Genomic DNA, 16105 nt, shown 5'->3' on the forward strand with positions numbered 1-16105 from the left:
AGGCTGATCACATTGTCCATCCTTTCTCTCTGTTTTTATGAAATATTTTTGTTATAGATGGCATTAAACCTTTTGAAAGCTGCAAAATTTCCAGAAGATATTTCTTGAATTGCTCTAATGGAGAAATTAGAGCAATATGAGGAAAATTTAAAACTCTTGAATTTTTAGCTCTCAGTTTGTTTTCTAAATTTTCAATTTTTCTGGAATTTATCAGTTCTCCTTGTATTAAGGTGTTTTGTGTGGTTTGCATCTGTGCTACTTGTTTTTCCAGTACTTGAATCTTGCTTGACTGAGATTTTATTAAAGGTTCGATTTGACAAACTCGCTGTTGTGTGTCCGTCATTATCCTTGATAAGTTCCCTATAGCGGATTCCAGGGAGGTGAGAGTCTTCCATACTAATTCTAAAGTCACATTTTGAGGGTTTATCTCAGTTATAGAAGAAGAAATAGCTCTTACCAATCCTTCTTGTCGGCTTTCCTTCCCTTTTTCTGGGCCAGCCAACAGTCCTTCCCCTAGATGTAACAACGCTGCAGGGTTCCGTTCAAAATTTCCTCCTGCGCTCATTTCCAACCGCAGCTGGTCTATGTGCTGCAATGAACTTTTACCCCTGCACTCACACCCTCGGTGCCGGTTTCATCATGGCACCGATAGCCTTTGTCACAGGGGCTACCGGTGCCATTGGTCAGCCCCTGTCACATGGCCATCGTCGCCATCTTTTGCTCCTACCATGTGACAGGGGCTGACCAATGGCACCGGTAGCCCCTGTGACATAGTATCGGCAAAGGCTATCGGCACCATTTTGAGTACTGGCATCGGACGGCTGGAGTGCAGGAGGTCACTCCGGGACCCCCGTTGGACCCCAAGGTACTTTTGGCCAGCTTGGGGGGGCCTCCTGACCCCCACAAGACTTGCCAAAAGTCCAGCGGGGGTCCGGAAGTGACCTCCTGCATGCCAGCCATCCGATGCCAGTTCTCAAAATGGTGCTGATTGCCTTTGCCCTCACTATGTCACAGGTACCGACGGTCGGCCCCTGTGACATAGTGAGGGCATACAGACCTCCAGATACCTGAAAGGTTGTAATGATGTATGAATTTTGAACGTTTCTGTTGGAAAGGAAACAGTAGAACTAGGGGTCAGGAAATGAAACCCGGGAAGACTGAGAACCAACTTAAGAAAATATTTTTTCATGGAGAGGGTGGTAGATGCTTGAAATGACCTTCCAGAAGAGGTGGTGAGGACAAAAACAGTAAATGAATTCAAAAGGGCATGGCATAAACACCATGGATCCTTATAGGCTTGTAATTAAGAAAAGAGTGCATGGGGATAACCTGCATGGAGTGGAAGTTAGTCCCCTTAACAGAAAGCATGGGGGATTACTTACCTTAAACAATTAGCCTTGATGCTTTTGACATGGTTGTAACATTGCTCTCTGCTTTGATGGCAGGGGGTGAGGGGTGGGTGGGTATTTTATTTAATGATTTATTTATATTCCACTTTTCAGCACTTCAAAGTGGATTACATTTAGGTACTGTAGTTATTTGTCTGTCCCCGGAGGGGTCACAATCTAAGGCCTGGATTTATCAAAATGCAATAAGTATCTCATGTGATAGCAAAAGGGGTATGTTTTATGCTAATATACAGTTTATTGCAATTTGTGCTTATTACCTATGCAAAGAGCTAAGTTAGCACAAATTGTGATAACAGTTTCAGACCTGTTGTATTTCTTGCATTGAGAGAGAGAGAGAGAGAGAGAGAGAGACTAGGCATAGTGGCCTCGCCCTAGATAGGTATTTGTATCCCTATGATAGGCCCACCTAGTAACTCGAGGTGAGGTTTAGGTAGTAGTGTAGGGGGTTAAGGGCCACTTTGACATTCAATGTGAGACTTACAAACAGAACAGTGGTCTCTTGTGAAGATTTGCTGGCCTTCGGAGTGAGGAAACTCACTCCAAGATGAGATTTGGGCAATGTTCTCTCCACCTAGTGGAGAGAACATTGCCCAAATCTCATCTTGGAGTGAGTTTCCTCACTCCGAAGGCCAGCAAATCTTCACAAGAGACCACTGTTCTGTTCTGTTCGTACGTCTCACATTGAGTGGCCCTTAACCCCCTACACTAATATCTAAACCTCACCTCAAGTTACTACGTGGACCTATCATAGAGACACTATGGTCTCTCTTTCTCTCTCTCCCTCCCCCCCCCCCAGTGTTCTAGGAGCGTGGAATCAAACAGAGACATCACACAATGCGATAAAAACCTTACCGCTTGCATTACGTCCGTGCGATACCATTTCGCAGACTGGCAAACCCGGCCCACTCCTCCTCTATTTTGAAATTTGCATCGCACCATACAATATGGTGCTATCGCATGCGACAAAGATGTTTTCGCATGTGGTAAGGGCCTGTCGAATGCGTTAAGCCCTTAACGCATTTTGATAAATGACCCCCTAATTTTGTACCTTAACAGACTCATGGAGATAACCTGCACAAACCAACAGTTCCTACCATAAGAAACTTACTGGGCAGAGTGGATGGACCATTTCATCCTTTTCTGCTGTCAATACTATGTGACTATGCTATGTTATCCGGACCTACTATTTGGGTTATAAACTGTTTTCCATTGTAACTCTGTTATAGGATTGTTGCGGATGTGGATCCTTGGACCAAGGGGGAGTTGGTACAACCAGCAAGGAGGAGCTCCTACAGGTTCCCACCATCAGCAGGCAGAGGTGGCTGTGGCAGGGCCCAATTGTAGCCCAAGTTCCCCTTAGGTTGAGCCCTCGTGTGCTGAGGCTGGCAAGACTTAGGCTTCTGAAGAAGAGGTAAAGGTTGGTAGTTGAGTCCTAAGCCAGGGTCCAGAGCAGGCTGAATGTATTCAGAGACAGAGGCAGACAGCAGTCAGGACAGGCAATGTTCAGGCAGGCAGAGTTCAATCAGAGTAGTAATCAGACAAGCCAAAGTCAGAACAAGAGATCTGTCCAAGGGAAAACAGGGCAGCTAGGCAGGTGGGGAGCTGAGGAACAGCACAGGTGGAGAAGTCACCGAAGAAGCAAAGAGTGACCACAGGACTAGCTAGACATAGGACTGAGGACCAGAGCTTACCAAACGAAGACTAGGAATGAAGACAGCAGGGCGAACTCACTCTACTAATGAGGTAGTCGACCTATTGTCGAGGCATGGGATGCTGAGAGCGAGGCCCTTTGAAGGATTGCTGGCAGTGATGTCAGAATTGGGTGCCACAGGTAATCTCCTGCTGAGGGCCCTTTAAATCCCAGCCAGATGTTCATACACCTAGGGAAGATGCAGAGTGACATCAGCAGCATCCTGCCGCAGGCCACATCAGGCCTGCAGGAGTGCAGCGGTCAGCTGTGTCACGGATTAAGGGGGGTCTTCCTCAGCATTGGGGCTGTAGGCAAAAGCAGCGGTCCATGGCCTTACGTGGGGTAAGGCCATGGACCGCTGCCAAACGCTACCAAACGCAACAAGGAGAAAGTGGATTTTGTCATTCGTCGACATAGTGTGAGAGTCTACTCACTTCTTATAAACGTACTTATTAATGTACTCACTCTATAAGCCTTTTATTTAGGCATATTTACTATTTTGACTTTGTCTTCAATACTGCATTACTTTGTACATACTTCAATAAAATCTGATTTAAAAAAATCAATTTATAACCCACATACAGTATGTGCTTATATTTTATTCCTGGGTCAATATTTCTTCCAGGGACTTGCTATGTGTGACTTTATTTATTTATTTATAACTTTTCTATACCGAAGTTCAAATAACAGAGTTACTTATCACTACGGTTTACATTTCAACCATAAAATAGACAGTAACAAATAATTGTCTTACAATGAAACAAGGAGGAAATAAGCTTGGATAACTTAAGCAAGGGGGAAAAAACAAAGTAACAAACTAGTAAGAACAAGATTATTGAGGTAGTGGGCCAACTGGGAAAGGGAGGTTGAAAGGTGGAGGGGGTGAGGGAAGGCGGTTACTGGAGCTTTATTGGAAGACAAATGCATGAATTAAAAGCCTAAGGCAGTGAAAAGTATGCTTAGGAAAAATATATTTAGGAGGAAAAGCTGGGGAAGAGATGGTCCATGGCGATTGTGGCTGGGACTTATTGGGGACAGCGTTGTATGCCTCGGATGTAACAAACAAATGATAAATGGGAGCAGTCTATGAGAATGATAATTTCCTAATGTAATCGTAGTATAGCTTTATAAAAATACATTATAACCAATCAGCTGCTAAAATTAGAAGAAGCACAGCCTGATGTTGCCAACACATTGTTCTATGTAACAAGCTTACAGTTACAAGTAAGAAATTCAACAATCAGTTCTTGAGATACATTATTGCAATGAATAAAACGTTTGCCTGTTATATATAGTAACATAGTAATGACAGCAGAAAAAGACCAAAATGGTCCATTTAGTCTGCCCAGCAAGCTTCTCAAGGTAGTAACTGTCGCTCCGTGCAGGTTAACCCCATACTTCTCTTAAGGATAGTAACTGCTGCTCCATGCCGGTTGCCCCCATATTTCTCTTAAGGGTAGTAACTGCTGCTCCATGCAGGGTACCACCATGTTTCTCTTAAGGGAAGTAACTGCTGCTCCATGCCGGTTAAGCTTTTTTATTTATTTCCATCCTCTAACCTTTAGGGATCCACAGTGTTTATCCCATGCCCCTTTGAAATCTTTCACAGTTTTAGTCTTCACCACCTCCTTCATAAGGGCATTCCAGGCACCCACCACCTTCTCAGTGAAGAAATATTTCCTGAGAGTGGTTCTGAGTCGTCCTCCCTGGAGTTTCAAATTGTGACCCCTAGTTCTACCAAATTGTGACCCCTAGTTCTACTAAATTGTTCCCAATGGAAAAGGATTGTTGACGACCATGGATCATTAAAACCTTTCAAGTATCTGAAGGTCTGTATTGTATCACCCTGTACACTTTGCCACATTAAACAGAAATAATAGTCCTTTGTATAAGAGAACTAGAATATACAGTAACTAGTGTAATTTCCTAAAATACTTATGATTTTGAATGAGAACATGTTTACATTGCAGTGTTGAACTAGAAGGTGAATGCTAACCCACAGTATGTGATCATTGACCATGGATATGTATACGGATCTTGTAAACCGTTGTGATCTATGTTTGGAACAATGGTATATAAAACACCAAAATAAATAAATAAATAAATTAAATAATATCATAGCAGATAAAACTGTATAGTATGTAATGTCCCAGAATATAATCATAGGTCTAAAGCATATTTTATAAATTGTGCCTATAATGTGATTTCTCTGTACAATAAAGATTATGCCTCTGGGGACTCCTGTTTTTTTTTAGACAGATTCATTTAACTGTCTTGTTAATTAGGTGGCTAACTTTAGTGACCCAGAGGGGTAATTTCCTTCTCATGGGATCAAGCCAGGTTAGTTAGTTAAACAGGTTGATTCTTAAAAAAAAACAAAACACTCCAAGACAAGTGTAGAGACTTTGTTTATTGGGATAGTACCTTGACAAGGTGTTTGTGGGGTGGGAAGAGGTAGGTGAAGTGGATGGAAAGAGAGCTTTATGGAGGCAATTTTACAACAGCCTGTAGTTGCAAAGTCCATCAGCAGTCTTAGCATGTGTTCCTTAGATAAGTTTTCACAGAGAAAAGGCCTGGCTACTATGTACAGGCAGCTAAGGAGGGTAAAACAGCACATGTACTTTTGAGACTATCACGTACATGTGCTATTTTTCTCCAGGAAGGCATCCTTGCAGTCCAGTTAAAAGTATATGTGATATGAAATCCTGTGCATACTTTTAGGTGAATTAATCAATTTTAAGGTGGCTAGACTGCTTTAAAAATTGTCCTCTGTTAGGAAATCAAATGAAAAGTAACAGGAAAAAGAGATTGGTCTGGTTTTCTAAAGAGGTGGATGAAAGAGTAAAAGCAAAAGACAGAAAGTGTGTGAGAAAGGGAAGGAGAGGGAAGCAGGAAAGGGTGTGTGTAGATTTATCGTGGAGCTCCTGTCAGAGGAGTGACAGGACAGGTTTGGGAAGCTGGGCAGCTATGTCAGTGATTGGCGGCTTCTATTGTGAATTTCTACCTAGAAAGCTCCCTTGGAAGGAGACACTTCCCTACCTACAGTGGCTTATCACATTATGTGATACACTTAGCTTATATGGTGTCTGTAGATGCACATGTGTATCTGGTTTGATAAACAAATGTAAAAATAAATATGCCAATTGCTTGTTTCATAGAAAGCTCTCTAGTCCTAGAATAGTTTGAAAGGGTAAATAATTGTTCCCTATTTACCTGTTCCATCTCATATGGGATTTTATAAATGTCATTCCTTTCTCATCTCAATCATCTCTCCTCAAAGCTAAAGAGCCCTCATCTTTTTCGCCTTTCTCCATAAAACAGCTTTCCCACCCACTTTATCATTTTTGTCGCTCTTCTCTGTACCTTATCTATGTTGACTATGGGCCTTATTTTCTAAGGCTATCGCATTCCTGCGCTACCTACATCGGGGCGGAGTCCGCCCCGGAAGAGGAGGAGTTGGGGCGTCACCGGCGCCGACTCTGCGATGATGGCGCAGACAGCTAAAAGGTAAGGGCCTTTTCGCTGCCTATTTCACGCCCAATAACTACACCTTCTATGGTGGAGTTATTGTGTGCGATGCTGGCAGCGATCACACCGCAGAGGTGCGATCGCTGCCGGCTAGCACAGGACCGCTCCCCCATTTCGGCCCCTCATTACCGCATTTTTCTAAAGTATCGCAGGCCTGTGATACTTTAGAAAATGAGGCTCTATGTCTATTTTGAGATGGGGCAACTACAAGTGCCCATAATACAGAAGGTGCAGTCACAGTATGGATCTATAGGAAGTCATTATACGATATTCTCAGTTTTACTCTCTATTCCTTTCCCTTTTTGACTGCCACCACACACTGAGCTCAGCTGAAGATTTCCTCTGATGTCCTATTCCTGAGTGATGATTACCAGCCAGGTTCCCAGCACTGTATACCTGTAGTTGGGATTATTTTTTCCCATGTGCATTACTTTGCATCTGCCATTTAGAAGTCCAGTCTCCTAGTCTCAAAAGATCCTTCTGCGGATCCTCAAAAATTGTTGCTCTTTTAATGACTCAAAACAATTTAGTGTCATCTGCAAATCTGGTCCTCTCACTCACTGTTCCCTTTCCCAGATCATTTTTTAATGTACTGGGACCCCATTGCTCTTTAGAATAGATTCCTGGGGGACTCCATTACTGACCTTTCTCCATTTGGAAAACTGTTTCCAGTCTTTTATCCAGTTACCAGTCCACAATAGGACATTACTTCCAATGCTATGACCTTCCAATTTCCTGAGTCTCTCATGAAGGACTTTGTCAAATACTTTCTGAAAATCTAAATATAGTGGATAAATTGGATTACTTTTATCCACATGTTTATTTACTCCATTGAAATATTCAGTAAATTGGTACAGCAAGACCATGCAAAAACCATGTCGACTCGGCCCTATTAAGCCATGTGTATTTTGTTCAGTAATTTTGTTTTTAGGAGTAGCTTCTACAATTTTGCTCAGCACTGACAACAGGCTCATTAGTCCATATTTTCCTGGATCATCTCGGATCCCTTTATAAAAATTGGCATCACATTGGCCATCCTCCAGTCTTCAGGTACTGTAACTGTTTTAAATGTTAGGTTGCAAATCACCACGAACAGATCTACAATTTCATGTTTGAGTTCCTTCAGAATTCTGGGGTGAATACCATCCAGTCCTGGTGATTTGTTATTCTTTACTTTGTCAATTTGGATTTATTACAGCCTCCAGTTTCACAGTGATTTTGTTTAGTCACTCAGTCATCACCATCAAAAAATATCTCTGGTGTAGGTTTGACCCTGACAGCCTCCTCATAGTGTAAGAATTAATTTAGTTTTTCTATTATTTTCTTCTCTCCCTGAGCACCCCTTTTACCCCTTGGTCTTCTATCAGCCCAACTGACTCCTTCACAGGCTTTTTGCTTCAAATGTATTAGAAAAAGATTGTACTACATGTTTTTACCTCTATGGCAAGCTTCTTTTCAAATTTGTAGATGCTTAATTATTTTTTTTTCACATCTAACTTTCCAGGGCTTATTCTCTTCCCTATTTTCCTTCTTTGTGATTGCTTTCAATTTTTTGCTTTAATTGCCTCTTTCATCTTACTATCAAATTGTGCTGGCAGTTATTTACTTTTCCTTCTATCTTTTTTAATGCATGTAATACATTTTGTTTGGGTCTCAGGGATGGTAATTTTAAAATTGTTTATGCCTCCTGAAAATTTTTAACCTTGTGAATTGGGAGGAAAGAGAGTGATGGGAAGGAGTGAAGTACCTGTACAGATGTCTTTTTGGTTCAGGGGAGTTGTCAGACATCAGCAGTAGTAAGCTCCCAAAGAAGGGATTATTTTGATTCATGTTGCATATTTAACTTCTTGTCCTTACACATGATGGCTTCCATACAAACTCTGAAAATACAAATAACTTTCTGTTACAAGCTCAGGAATCTCCATGCACATCCCTGAGCCTAGGGAAGCAGTGCAAAAATGCAACCAATTCCCCCCACATCTGTGATATGTATGTAATGAAGACAAAATTACTTGTCTGAAAAGTACCCTCCCTATCAGGCCGATACAGTACAGTGCGCTCCAACGGAGCGCACTGTTAGCCTGCTCTTGGACGCGCGTTTTCTATTACCCCTTATTCAGTAAGGGGAGGAAAACGCGCGTCCAACCCGCGGCACCTAATAGCGCCCTCAACATGCAAATGCATGTTGATGGCCCTATTAGGTATGCGCACAGGATACAGACAGTAAAATGTGCAGCCAAGGCGCACATTTTACTTTCAGAAATTAGCGTCGACCCAAAGGTAGGCGCTAATTTCTTCCAGCACCGGGAAAGTGCACAGAAAAGCAGTAAAAACTGCTTTTCTGTGCACCCTCCGACTTAATATCATGGTGATATTAAGTCAGAGGTCCCGAAGGTTGTAAAAAGAAAAAAAAAAATTAAAAAAATTTAAATTGGGCCAGTGGCTGTCAGGCCAAAAACTGGACGCTCAATTTTGCCGGCATCCGGTTTCCGAGCCCGTGGCTGTCAGCGGGCTCGAGAACCGATGCCGGCAAAATTGAGCATCGGCTGTCAAACCCGCTGACAGCCGCCGCTTCGAGTCAAAAGAAGGTGCTAGGGACGCGCTAGTGTCCCTAGTGCCTCCTTTTCCCCGTTTCTACCGCACCACCTAATTTGAATACTGCATCTCGCGCGCACTGGCGAGGGGCTGGTGCGCAAGCCGGGAGAGCTGGCGTTCGTCCGCTCTCCCATGGACTTTACTGAATCGGCGTGTTAGTGTGGCAACTACAATACACCATAATTTTAGCCACCTTAAGATGGGGCATTCTCAGGGAGGAAGAATATGCTTGTAAATTGCATTTTCTCATCTTTGTGCATAGTGTTTCTGCAAAATTCTACCCACAGAAAAAGCAGATCCAGTGACCACTCATGCCTTCTACTCGTGGAACATGTACACTTGTTTTTTAACTATGACAATTAAGAAACAGAGAAACATGATGGCAGAAAAATACCCTATGGCTCATCCAGTCTGCTCATCTGCCCAACTAATTTAGCATTATAATTCCCATAACTTCCTTAGAGATCCCCTGGATTTATCCTTTCACACTGGCCGATACAGAGGAGCGCACTGTTAGCCCGGGATTGGCTGCGTGTTTTCGACATGTTAGCTTTACCCCTTATACAGTAAGAGGTAAGAGCATGTCGAAAATGCGTGGCCAACCCCCCCCCCCCCCCCCCGAAACTAATAGTGCCCGCAGCATGCAAATGCATGTTGATGACCCTATTAGTTATTCCCACGTGATCCAGAGAGCAAAATGTGCAGTGAAGCCGCACATTTTACCTAAAAAAATTAACGCCTACCCAAAGGCTGGCGTTAATTTCTGCCGGCACCAGGGAAGTGTACAGAAAAGCAGTTTTTAGTGCTTTTCTGTACAACCTCTGAATTAATATCATAGCGATATTAAGTTGGAGGCCCCAAAATTTAAAAAAAATTTAAAATAAAAAAAAAATTTTTAAATCGGCCTGCTGGTCAGAAGACGGACGCTCAATTTTGCCAGCATCCGTTTTCCGAACCGTGGCTGTCAGCGGGTTTGAGAACTGACGCCGGCAAAATTGAGCATCGGCTGTCAAACCCGCTGACAGCCGCCGCTCCTGTTAAAAAGGAGGCACTAGGTACACACTAGTGTCCCTAGCGCCTCTTTTTACCACAGGTCCTCATTTAAATACTGGATCGCATGCCCAGAAGAGTGGCTTGGGCGTGCGTTGGGAGAGCAGGCGTTTGCCTCAGAGTGCCGGCTCTCCCGACAATTTTACTGTATCGGCCTGACAGTGTGTGAGCCCTTCAGCTGTGATGGGATTGGTGCTGACCTACTGGAAATCCCGGTGGGCACCCTAAGACAGGAGACAGACTCGCTAGGAGTGTGACTGAAGCGGGGCTTCACCTGTACCAGCCTCTTCCCATGCTGGTTGAGTCTCTGGGTTCTGAGGCTGGCAGGACTTAGGCGAGAGTCCCAAGGAGTGCAGGCAGGCTGAGTGCATAAGCAAGGCACAGTCAAGGCAGCATCAGTATCCAGGCAGGAGATCTGGGTAGATGAAGATCAGACAGTGACAGTATTAAGACAAGAGATCAGGGCAGGTGATGTTCATGCAGCATCAGTATCCAGGCAGAGGGTCTGATGCATGAGACAGTCCAAGAAGCAAACGGAGAGATGGATAATATGGGCTGGACTAGAATGGAGGCAAGGCAGGCTGGAGCAGCAACAGGAGCAGGAGCAGGAATGAAGCAACACACACAGCAAGCAAAGGCACAGCAGGAGGAAGTGTTGCTGAGCTACCAGCTGGAAGCCCAGCTGGGGTTTAAATACCCTGCGGTGCTGACATCATCAGTTAGTGCCATGCCTCTGGTATCTGAGGCAGGGCCAGGGTGTGCATGCATGAGCCTAAGGGAAGGGGTGGTGTTGTCCAGGCTGGCAGGACAGCAGCATCCTGGCCACATGCTTAATTTCTGGCATTTGGGGTGAGATAGGCCATTTGTGGGGTCATCCCACGAGTGGCCAATCATTACATATCACATGCTTTCTTATATTCTTATGTCCTTGTCCACACTACCTTCAATGGGAGGCTGTTCCATGCATCCATCACCCTCTCTGTATAGAAATATTTCCTAAGATTACTCCCTTTCACCTCATCCCATGACCCCTCTTTGTAGAGCCTCCTTTCCATTGAACGAGGCTCAGCTCCTGTGCATGGAAACCTCTGAGATATTTGAATGTATCCATATCTCCCCATCTCACCTTTCCTCTAGGGTGTACTTGTTTATATGCTTCTATCACCATATGCTCTAGGATGAAGACCACTGACCATTTTAGTAGCCGCCCTCTGGAGCGACTCCATCCTGTTTATATCCTTTTGGAGGTGCGGTCTCCAGAATTGTACTCAATGCACCAAATGAGGTCTCACTTTGGTGCATAATCTCGGGTAAAAAGTAGGCACAGTCTTTGTTCTAATACAGACAGTTTGAAAATTGCCCCCAAAAATGGAAATCAGAATTATAAATATCTGTATGCAGAAGTGCGTGCACCCGCTGTAATAAAGCTGGGAACTATACAGTTGTACACAGAGCTGCACATACCCGCAATGATCAACGTCACTGCTGCTTTAGAATTTGTGCTAAATTAAATCGTTCATCCTATATATCCTGGATATCTGCAAAGTGCTTTGTTTCATGTTATATAATATTTTGCATAGGGAATACAATTTTTCCCAAATTTGCTGTGCTTTATAACCTGGGGCAGCTGTAGTGCTCACAGTCCCAATAACAGAGCATTTAAAGTAGGATAAAGCTTTCAGTCTTGTAGTTTCATAAGATATTCGTAAAGACTCTTCCATTTCTGTAATACACACATTTCACTATGAAGATTATACACCGATGGAATAACCTCGTATTTCCCTCACTGAGGGATTAAGAAAAAGCCAGAGTACGGAAGCAGGAAGAAGTTCTTGTACTTACCAGAGAAGGCTGACAACTCCTTTCCTTTTCCCCTCAATCTGTGCCCCAAAGCTTCCCTGTTGCTAAATATTCTCTCTCTCCCTTCCTTCTTCTCTGAAGGACTCACCAAACCTTTGTGTGCTGCAGTAGCTTGACAGGGAGTGTTCACTGGAAGTCAGTCACTCCCACCTTGTTTGGTTAGTCTCAGGAATTGATCTAGCTGAGGTTCTTTGGCTGTCATCAATCACCTTACCTCTGACACACAGTCTGTAATAAGCAGTATATACACCACAAAGAACCGGAAGAGAGCTGGGAGTGTGACAAACATACTTTGAACTGGGAAAGACTTATGAGGTAGGAGAATACACCAGCTACAGGAATATGACGACTGAACTGGAAGCCCATGTAATAAGAAAATGCACCACAACCAGAAATACACAGAATAAACAGTGTGGTAAGAATATACATGTGCTACAGTATATATGAGAGAAATCTGAGCCTGTGAAATAGGGGAATACACTGACAGCAATGTAAACCTGTGTGACAAGAAAAAACATTATACATTGAAAGAAATCTGAGCCTGTGCGATAAGAGAATACGCTGACAGCAATCTGAACCTGTGTGATAAGAAATATACCTGCTTCAGTACACACTGAGAGAACTGTAAGCCTGTGCGATAAGGGAATACATGGACAGCAATCTGAACCTGTGTGATAAGAAAATACATGTGCTACAGTATACACTGACAGCAATCTGAACCTGTGTGATAAGAAATATACCTACTTCAGTACAGACTGAGAGAAATCTGAGCCTGTGTGATAAGGGAATACATGTGCTACAGTATACACCGAGAGAAATCTGAGCCTGTGTGATAAGAAATATACCTGCTTCGGCACACAATGAGAGAACTCTAAGCCTGTGTGATAAGGGAATACATGGACAGCAATCTGAACCTGTGTGATAAGAAAATGCATGTGCTACAGTATACACTGACAGCAATCTGAACCTGTGTGATAAGAAATATTCCTGCTTCAGTACACATTGAGAGAACTCAAAGCCCGTGAGATAAGGTAATACATGGACAGCAATCTGAACCTGTGTGATAAGAAAATACATGTGCTACAGTATACACTGACAGCAATCTGAACCTGTGTGATAAGAAATATTCCTGCTTCAGTACACATTGAGAGAACTCAAAGCCCGTGAGATAAGGTAATACATGGACAGCAATCTGAACCTGTGTGATAAGAAAATACATGTGCTACAGTATACACTGATAGCAATCTGAACCTGTGTGATAAGAAATATACCTGCTTCAGTACATACTGAGAGAACTCTAAGCCTGTGCAATAATGGAATACACTGACAGCAAGCTGAGCCTGTGTGAGAAGAAAATACACCTGCTACTTTATACACTGAGAGAAATCTGAGCCTGTGTGATAAGGGAATACACTGACAGCAACCTGAGCCTGTGTGATAAGAAAATACACCTGCTACTGTATACACTGAGAGAAATATGAGCCTGTGTAATAAGGGAATACACTGGCAGCAACCTGGAACTGTGTGATAAGAAAACACACATGCTATAGATTTACATTGGCAGATTCCCATGTGGGTGCGATAAGAGACTGCACTTGCTAAAGATTTACAGTGGCAGCTTCTTGAATGTGTTTGATAAGAGAATACACCTGCTACAGATTTACACTGACAGCGTCCCGAGTGTGTGTGATAAGAGAATACACCTGCTACAGATTTACACTGACAGCGTCCCGAGTGTGTTTTTGATAAGAGAATACGCCTGCTACAGATTTAGACTGACAGCGTACCGAGTGTGTGTGATTAGAGAATACACCTGCTACAGATTTACACTGACAGCGTCCCGAGTGTGTGTGATAAGAGAATACACCTACTACAGATTTACTGTGGCAGCACTTTTAATGTGTGTGATTAGAAGGAGGAACAAATTGCAATGCATAGGCAATAACGGCAGCAGGACATGTTTAACAGAGATTGGAATATTAATGTGACCAAACTTACCTGGAACCTGTCAGGTCTTGTGCCCAGTCCCCTACAGACTGGTTTTTACAATCGTTTCCTGACTAATTAGCCTACACAATGCAGACTCACACATTGGATTGTGTTTACTGCCTGCACCTCTTGCCTCAGTTGCAAACACTGCAGTAGTTTTAAAATTTACTTCACCAGCTTCTCCTCCAACCCCCGTGGGAGGCATGTAATCTTTCTCCCACTGTGGGCAGCCAGGTATTGCCCCCATGTATGCAGAAGGTAGCTTAGGGGGTGTAAATGATACACACAGTGGGGATGGGACTTGTTAGGGATAATAAATGATATTTATTTATTTAAAAGTTTTTATATACCGCGAATTGGGCAGGAACCTGACCTTCTAGGTGGTTTACAATACAACATCCATAATTAAAATAACAATACAATCAAAATCATAAAATACTTAGCCTGTGAAGATTTTTCTCTGATTGCCCAAAGTTGCCAGAATGACAGTGCCGGTCAATAAAAAGATTGTACAATATTTTTAATGATATGACGGTTGAAGATCCTCAATACAAGTCACAGGCAGGCTGTACCCATATCACCTTAGAAGTAATCATTCATGGGGAGATTATTAAGTAATTAGAGGCTAAATAAAGCATCCAGCTAGATTGGGAGTGCTCTGATTGATTGTAGAACAGGCTATTAATCCTTTCCGAATGCTGTTGACTCACTAGCTATTCTTAAAATGTTTGCGTCCTCACTTTAGTTAAAAAAAACCATATGAGAAATAAAAACAGGAAAAAATATCATAAAGCAGCAATTACATCATTTGCACACACTGTTCTGCATTCTCAGTAAGTCCCTCTGAGCAGGGTAGTCACTGACAAGTAATGCCTCTGTCTGTCTACCGTCGGCTTTACTTTTGTTTCCAGATGGGGCATTAATAGCCAGAAAAGGACCTGCTACTGTGCATCAGTATTATCACAATCTCCTGATATCTGAGTTCAGTTTCTCTTTCATGGCCTTTGAAATTACCTGACACCAACCCTACCAGCTGCTCAGCCTGGACCCTTTCTCCCTATATACACAGCTTGACTCCGATACTCTCTCTCTCATACACACAACCTCACTCTGGAACTCTCTCATAATGACACCCTCACACTATCTCCTTATGCACACTCACACTCTGACACTCTCTCTCATATACACACTCTGACTCTGGACATTCTCTCTTTATGCACACCCTGGCACTCTGTTTCTCAAGCTCACAGAGTGAACCTGACACTCTCTTATTCACATACCCTGACTGACTTTCTTTCCTTATACACACCCTGACTCTGACTCACTCACTCTCATACTCTGACACTCTTTAATGCACAGTTCCCTGACTTTGGCACTCTCATGTAAAGTCCCCAACTGTGATGCTCTCTCATATACACATCCTTATTCATAAACTCTGTTTCATGGGAAAAAGTTAACAAATAAAAAAAAAAAAGATATGTTGATAACTTTTTATTGGACTAACTTAATACTTTATTTTACATTCTTTGAGAGCTAATACTGTTCCCCAGGTCAAAATTGAAATGATCAAAAGATGACATAACCAGGAAATATCATTTTTTGCTCATTTTAATTCTGACCTGGTGAAGAATATAAGCTCTTGAAAACTAGTCAAGAAATGTATTGTTAGTCCAATCTAAAGATAGCACTTTATCTATCATTTTAAAATTAAATTTGTTAACCTTTATTATTGTGCATTCAAGTGGACTAACACAGCAGCCACAGCAGCTAAACTATTCTCTCTCACGCACATTCGAGGACTCTGACACATTCTCTTATGCACACACCCTGACTCTGACACTCTCTCCTGTACACACCCTGACTCTGACATGTTCTCTTATGCACACACCCTGACTCTGACACTCTCTCCTGTACACACCCATACTCTGACACTCTCTGTTGTACACGCTCTGACTTTGACTGTATCTCTGTCTTAGGCATTCTC

At 42.9% G+C, this 16105-nt stretch overlaps 1 protein-coding gene across 1 annotated transcript in view; it reads right to left on the reverse strand.

The window, feature by feature from the left end:
* Nucleotides 1-12350, reverse strand: part of PLEKHG6 (pleckstrin homology and RhoGEF domain containing G6) — a 54491-nt gene extending 42141 nt beyond the window's left edge. Inside the window, exons 1-2 of the mRNA XM_029580822.1 lie at nucleotides 12115-12350; nucleotides 8375-8507 (exon numbers count right to left, since the gene is read on the reverse strand). The gene's annotated coding sequence lies outside the window, so the exon portion shown is untranslated. The remainder of the gene's footprint in view (nucleotides 1-8374; nucleotides 8508-12114) is intronic.
* Nucleotides 12351-16105: the final 3755 nt, after the last annotated feature.

This window comes from Rhinatrema bivittatum, chromosome 16 (genome assembly GCF_901001135.1).
Source record: "Rhinatrema bivittatum chromosome 16, aRhiBiv1.1, whole genome shotgun sequence".
NCBI lineage: Eukaryota > Metazoa > Chordata > Amphibia > Gymnophiona > Rhinatrematidae > Rhinatrema > Rhinatrema bivittatum.